This window comes from Coregonus clupeaformis, unplaced genomic scaffold (genome assembly GCF_020615455.1).
Source record: "Coregonus clupeaformis isolate EN_2021a unplaced genomic scaffold, ASM2061545v1 scaf0143, whole genome shotgun sequence".
Classification (NCBI taxonomy): Eukaryota; Metazoa; Chordata; class Actinopteri; order Salmoniformes; family Salmonidae; genus Coregonus; species Coregonus clupeaformis.
In genome coordinates this window covers 382,374-390,000 of record NW_025533598.1, presented here as the reverse complement: position 1 = coordinate 390,000, position 7,627 = coordinate 382,374, and the positions used below count along the sequence as shown (strand labels likewise).

At 45.9% G+C, this 7,627-nt stretch overlaps 1 protein-coding gene across 1 annotated transcript in view; it reads left to right on the top strand.

Moving 5' to 3' along the window:
• The window catches only part of LOC121541374 (metabotropic glutamate receptor 5), a gene marked incomplete at its 5' end in the record, with an annotated part of 126,997 nt that overhangs the window by 15,755 nt on the left and 103,615 nt on the right, over nt 1–7,627 (top strand). The window lies entirely within an intron of this gene.

Here is a 7,627-nt window from a genome sequence, read left to right as displayed (position 1 = left end):
GTCCTGGATGGCAGGAAGCTTGGCCCCAGTGATGTACTGGGCCGTGCGCACTACCCTCTGTAGTGCCTTGCGGTCGGAGGCCAAGCAGTTGCCATACCAGGCGGTGATGCAACCAGTCAGGATGCTCTCGATGGTGCAGCTGTAGGATTTTTTGAGGATCTGAGGACCCATGCCAAATCTTTTCAGTCTCCTGAGGGGGAATAGGCTTTGTCGTGCCCTCTTCACGACTGTCTTGGTGTGTTTGGACCATGATAGTTCGTTGGTGATGTGGACACCAAGGAACTTGAAGCTCTCAACCTGTTCCACTACAGCCCCGTCGATGAGAATGGGGGCGTGCTCAGTCCTCTTTTTTTTCCCTATAGTCCACAATCATCTCCTTTGTCTTGGTCACGTTGAGGGAGAGGTTGTTGTCCTGGCACCACACGGCCAGGTCTCTGACCTCCTCCCTATAGGCTGTCTCATCGTTGTCGGTGATCAGGCCTACCACTGTTGTGTCGTCGGCAAACTTAATGATGGTGTTGGAGTCGTGCCTGGCCATGCAGTCATGGGTGAACAGGGAGTACAGGAGGGGACTGAGCACGCACCCCTGAGGGGCCCCCGTGTTGAGGATCAGTGTGGCAGATGTGTTGTTACCTACCCTTACCACCTGGGGGCGGCCCGTCAGGAAGTCCAGGATCCAGTTGCAGAGGGAGGTGTTTAGTCCCAGGATCCTTAGCTTAGTGATGAGCTTAGAGGGCACTATGGTGTTGAATGCTGAGCTGTAGTCAATGAATAGCATTCTCACGTAGGTGTTCCTCTTGTCCAGGTGGGAAAGGGCAGTGTAGAGTGCAATAGAGATTGCATCATCTGTGGATCTGTTGGGGCGGTATGCAAATTTGGGTGGGTCTAGGGTTTCTGGGATAATGCTGTTGATGTGAGCCATGACCAGCCTTTCAAAGCACTTCATGGCTACAGACGTCAGTGCTATGGGTCGGTAGTCATTTAGGCAGGTTATCTTAGAGTCCTTGGGCACGGGGACTATGGTGGTCTGCTTGAAACATGTTGGTATTACAGACTCAGTCAGGGACATGTTGAAAATGTCAGTGAAGACACTTGCCAGTTGGTCAGCACATGCTCGGAGTACACGTCCTGGTAATCCGTCTGGCCCTGCGGCCTTGTGAATGTTGACCTGCTTAAAAGTCTTACTCACATCGGCTACGGAGAGCGTGATCACATAGTAATCCGGAACAGCTGGTGCTCTCATGCATGCTTCAGTGTTGCTTGCCTCGAAGCTGAGCATAGAAGTGGTTTAGCTCGTCTGGTAGGCTTGTGTCACTGGGCAGCTCGCGGCTGTGCTTCCCTTTGTAGTCTGTAATAGTTTTCAAGCCCTGCCACATCCGACGAGCATCAGAGCCAGTGTAGTACGATTCAATCTTAGTCCTGTATTGACTCTTTGCCTGTTTGATGGTTCGTCGGAGGTCATAGCGGGATTTCTTATAAGCGTCCGGGTTAGAGTCCCGTTCCTTGAAAGCGGCAGCTCTACCCTTTAGCTCAGTGCGGATGTTTCCTGTAATCCATGGCTTCTGGTTGGGGTATGTACGTACGGTCACTGTGGAGACATCATCGATGCACTTATTGATGAAGCCAGTGACTGATGTGGTGTACTCCTCAATGCTGTCTGAAGAATCCCGGAACATGTTCCAGTCTGTGCTAGCAAAACAGTCCTGTAGCTTAGCATCTGCGTCATTTGACCACTTTTTTATTAACCGAGTCACTGGTGCTTCCTGCTTTAGTTTTTGCTTATAAGCAGGAATCAGGAGGATAGAGTTATGGTCAGATTTGCCAAATGGAGGGTGAGGGAGAGCTTTGTATGCATCTCTGTGTGTGGAGTAAAGGTGGTCTAGAGTTTTTTTTCCTCTGGTTGCACATTTAACATGCTGGTAGAAATTAGGTAGAACAGATTTAAGTTTCCCTGCAATAAAGTCCCCGGCCACTAGGAGCGCTGCATCTGGATGAGCGTTTTCCTGTTGATTTATGGCCTTGTACAACTCATTCAGTGCAATCTTAATGCCAGCATTGGTTTGTGGTGGTAAATAGACAGCTATGAAAAATATAGATGAAAACTCTCTTGGTAAATAGTGTGGTCTACAGCTTATCATAAGATACTCTACCTCAGGCGAGCAAAACCTCGAGACTTCCTTAGTATTTGATTTTGTGCACCAGCTGTTGTTTACAAATATACACAGACCGCCACCCCTTGTCTTACCGGAGTCAGCCGTTCTATCCTGCCGATGTAGCGTATAGCTACACACACACACCGTAAGGCGCAGGCCCAATGTTTCCTGTTTGTTTGTTTGTTTGCTGTTTGACATGAATCTCCCTACAGTTCTGGGTTCTCCCACCCACCTCCTGCTGTTCCGGCTGTCCTGACTCAGTGGTCACTAATGATCCCGCGGCACTTATCGTAAGAGTAGGGGTGTTAACCCCCGGCGTCCTGCTTCAATTCCCAATCTGGCCCTCGTACCATCACGGCCACCTAATCATCCCCAGCTTCCAAATGGCTCATTCATCCCCCCTTCCTCTCCCCTGTAACTATTCCCCAGGTCGTTGCTGTAAGTGAGAATGTGTTCTCAGTCAACTGACCTGGTAAAATAAGAATGAAATATAAATAAAATACCCTACAACTAATAAAATACCCTACAATTAATAAAATTAATCACCTGGCTGCGGTGTGCATGTACGTGTCTGTGTTTGTGCGTGTGTCTGTCTGTGCGTCTGTGTTTTCTTAATTGTACCATCCTGTTTTTACACCATCATCTCTTTACATCTCCAGTTGCATCACAGAGGCTTTTTCCATGGTTACTGGCTTCATCTGCATCATCATCATCACTGTCATCCGCCCTTGACACTGAGATACAGCCTTCCCTCACCAGGTAACTCGTGCTGCTTTAATTCATAGGGACTTTGTAAGGACTACATAGCTCTTTCATAACAAGGACATAACATCTTACATTTTACGTAATTTAGCAGACGCTCTTATCCAGAGCGACTTACAGTTAGTGAGTGCATACATTATTATTCTTGTTTTTTTTTCATACTGGCCCCCCGTGGGAATCGAACCCACAACCCTGGCGTTGCAAACGCCATGCTCTACCAACTGAGCTACATCCCTGCCGGCCATTCCCTCCCCTACCCTGGACGACGCTGGGCCAATTGTGCACCGCCCCATGGGTCTCCCGGTCGCGGCCGGCTACGACAGAGCCTGGATTCGAACCAGGATCTCTAGTGGCACAGTGCCTTAGACCACTGCGCCACTCGGGAGATATAACAGCTCACTTTATAATTTCACAACACTGTTTAGATCAGCTGATGCAGGAATGTCATTTTGTGTCAAGAAAAGTTTGCGTGTTCGTGTATCCCCTATGGCGGAGGGTTCCAGTTCCTCTAGTCCAGCCTTCTGAAGATTAGTTGGGGTCTCTCTCCGTTCGAAAAGGCAGAAGCAGTGGATAGATGATGATGGTTTTCATACAGGATTATGAATCCATCCCTGATCCATTCATACAGGATTATTAATCCATCTCTGATCCATTCAACCAGGATTATTAATCCATCTCTGATACATTCATACAGGATTATTAATCCATCCCTGATCCATTCATAGAAGATTATTAATCCATCTCTGATCCATTTATACAGGGTTATGAATCCATCCCTGATCCATTCCTAAAAATATCACCTTCTCTAAGATTACAAATTCCCTAATAGCTGGAAAAATAGCATTTCATGAATTCTGCCTCCAGGCCATTACAAATTACACACCGCTATTCATAGAATGATTTAGTTAGAGAGAGAGTGGAGGGCAGGGAGAGAGAGGGAGGGAGGGAGGGAGAAGGGGGGGAGAGAGGGAGATGGATGGAGGAAGAGAAAGTGAGTGAGAGAGAGAGTATGAGGGGAACAGAGAGAGACATATTTCTCCTGTGTTTTTTCTCTTCTCCTCCAGTAGGTGTGTATTTTAAGGCTGTGCTCCCTTCCTCCCCAGTCCACTTCTATCCCAGGTGCTCTAATAATGGCTAGTCTCATTACTAACATATAGAGGCTGCCTGTCTGTCAATCAAACCTGATTAAACTGAACATAGCATGACCTTGGACTACATACAGAATTACATTACACTTTCTAGAAACACTTTACTTAAAGTAGTGTTGAATATTTAAATTAAAGCATCTATTTATGAAAATCGTGTCAGGGTCTCAGTGTTCTGATGTTGCTGCTGGGGAGTGGGACTCAGGGCTCCATTACGGCTCAGTTTCACCCAGACAGAATGCCTTACAATGGCTGGGCTGGAAACTGCAGTACAGTGGAACCCAGTGGAGCCCAGTGTTAGTCAGTCCAGGTAAACATTGTAACTGAGTCAAAGCTCCATTAGCCTCTTAGCCACTGGGATAATAAAGGAGATCTGGGTCTGTCTGTCTGTATGTCTGTCTGTCTGTCTGTCTGTCTGTCTGTCTGTCTGTCTGTCTGTCTGTTTGCCTGCCTGTCTGTCTGTCTGTCTGTCTGTCTGTCTGTCTGTCTGTCTGTCTGTCTGTCTGTCTGTCTGTCTGTCTGTTTGCCTGCCTGTCTCTCTGTCTGTCTGTCTGTCTGTCTGTCTGTCTGTCTGTCTGTCTGTCTGTCTGTCTGTCTGTCTGTTTGCCTGCCTGCCTGCCTGTCTGTCTGTCTGTCTGTCTGTCTGTCTGTTTGCCTGCCTGTCTGTCTGTCTGTCTGTCTGTCTGTCTGTCTGTCTGTCTGTCTGTCTGTCTGTCTGTCTGTCTGTCTTCCTGTGACTACCTCTGTCTGTCTGTCTGTCTTCCTGTGACTACCTCTGTCTGTCTGTCTGTCTGTCTGTCTGAGTGGCGCAGTGGTCTAAGGCACTGCATCGCAGTGCTAACTGTGCCACTAGATCCTGGTTCGAATCCAGGCTCTGTCGCAGCCGGCCGCGACCGGGAGACTCATGGGCGGCGCACAATTCGTCCAGGGTAGGGGAGGGAATGGCCGGCAGGGATGTAGCTCAGTTGATAGAGCATGGCGTTTGCAACGCCAGGGTTGTGGGTTCGATTCCCACGGGGGACCAGTATAAAAAAATATGTATTCACTAACTGTAAGTCGCTCTGGATAAGAGCGTCTGCTAAATGACTGAAATGTAATGTAAAAAATGTCTGTCTGTCTTCCTGTTACTACCTCTGTCTGTCTGTCTGTCTGTGACTACCTCTGTCTGTCTGTCTCATTATACTCAATGACACTTGTTGCTGCTATTCACACACACACACACGCACACACACACACACACACACACACACAGACACACACACACAGAGAGAGAGAGAGATTAAAGTGATGATGATCATGCTGTTTAACTCAATGATGCTTGTTGCTATTATTCAGGGAGCGCTGAGCTAGCATGCTGTATATTATTAAGGGAGCGCTGAGCTAGCATGCTGTATATTATTAAGGGAGCCTGAGCTAGCATGCTGTATATTATTAAGGGAGCGCTGAGCTAGCATGCTGTATATTATTAAGGGAGCCTGAGCTAGCATGCTGTATATTATTAAGGGAGCCTGAGCTAGCATGCTGTATATTATTAAGGGAGCCTGAGCTAGCATGCTGTACATTATTAAGGGAGCCTGAGCTAGCATGCTGTATATTATTAAGTGAGCGCTGAGCTAGCATGCTGTATATTATTAAGGGAGCGCTGAGCTAGCATGCTGTATATTATTAAGGGAGCCTGAGCTAGCATGCTGTACATTATTAAGGGAGCCTGAGCTAGCATGCTGTATATCATTAAGTGAGCGCTGAGCTAGCATGCTGTATATTATTAAGGGAGCGCTGAGCTAGCATGCTGTATATTATTAAGGGAGCCTGAGCTAGCATGCTGTATATTATTAAGGGAGCCTGAGCTAGCATGCTGTATATTATTAAGGGAGCGCTGAGCTAGCATGCTGTATATTATTAAGGGAGCCTGAGCTAGCATGCTGTATATTATTAAGGGAGCCTGAGCTAGCATGCTGTATATCATTAAGGGAGCGCTGAGCTAGCATGCTGTATATTATTAAGGGAGCGCTGAGCTAGCATGCTGTATATTATTAAGGGAGCCTGAGCTAGCATGCTGTATATTATTAAGGGAGCGCTGAGCTAGCATGCTGTATATTATTAAGGGAGCCTGAGCTAGCATGCTGTATATTATTAAGGGAGCCTGAGCTAGCATGCTGTATATTATTAAGTGAGCTCTGAGCTAGCATGCTGTATATTTTTAAGTGAGCGCTGAGCTAGCATGCTGTATATTATTAAGGGAGCGCTGAGCTAGCATGCTGTATATTATTAAGTGAGCGCTGAGCTAGCATGCTGTATATTATTAAGTGAGCGCTGAGCTAGCATGCTGTATATTATTAAGTGAGCGCTGAGCTAGCATGCTGTATATTATTAAGTGAGCGCTGAGCTAGCATGCTGTATATTATTAAGTGGGCGCTGAGCTAGCATGCTGTATATTATTAAGTGAGCGCTGAGCTAGCATGCTGTATATCATTAAGTGAGCGCTGAGCTAGCATGCTGTATATTATTAAGTGAGCGCTGAGCTAGCATGCTGTATATTATTAAGGGAGCGCTGAGCTAGCATGCTGTATATTATTAAGGGAGCGCTGAGCTAGCATGCTGTACCTGTGTGTCTCTTTTGATCTTTCTCCCACTATGACTAGCTGCATCTGAAAACAGTCACTTGTTCAGCATCTGATCATTGCTGTTAAGCTAATAGCATGTCTGTGTGTGTTATCATTTAGTTTAGAATAGACAAAGACACAGGTAACTGACAAAATAATGGAAACGCTTCAGTAAATAAGGGATAGAAAGTACAGTAATATTGAAAAGCAGGTGTGGAATTAACATCCCGTCATGATAAGGGTCATGTATAAATATGCTGGGCAGGCCCAGTTGCCCATTATTGGGTACCAAGGCTAGAAGAAGAGATCTCAGTGACTTTGAAAGAGGGGTGGTTGTTTGGGCACATTTGGTTTTAAGTACCTCAATGGATCGTAAAGGAAATCACACTACAAACTATCACCCTCAAGCACTTAGGGAGATCACGAATATCATGGATACATTAGAACTAGTGGATCTATGGAGGTTGAAAAACCCAGACCTAGTGAGATATACATGGAGGAGGCTTCATCAAGCTAGCCGTCTTGATTACTTCATGGTCTCATTCTTGCTGGCATCAAAAGTTTAAAAAGTATTAATAGGATACAGAATGTGATCGGACCACCATCTAATTGGCCTCCATATAACTCTTACAGAATTTCCACGTGGACGGGGATATTGGAAATTTAATCAAAGCCTATAAGATGACAATTTGTTCTTAACTAAGACAAAATTATTCATAATTGACTTTTTTCTGCACAACATAGGTACAGCAGATCCCCTTAATGTATGGGACACTTTTAAATGTGCCTTTAGAGGCCATTCAATATAATACTCATCATTAAAACAAAAGCAGTTTAGGTCAAAAGAGATCAGACTAATGAAGGAAATAGAGGAAATAACAGCGCAGGTAGATGGTCGTCATGGAAACTGGACTATAGAGGCACAAAATAGGTTAAAGGAAAAACTACAAGAATTGGAGGTACT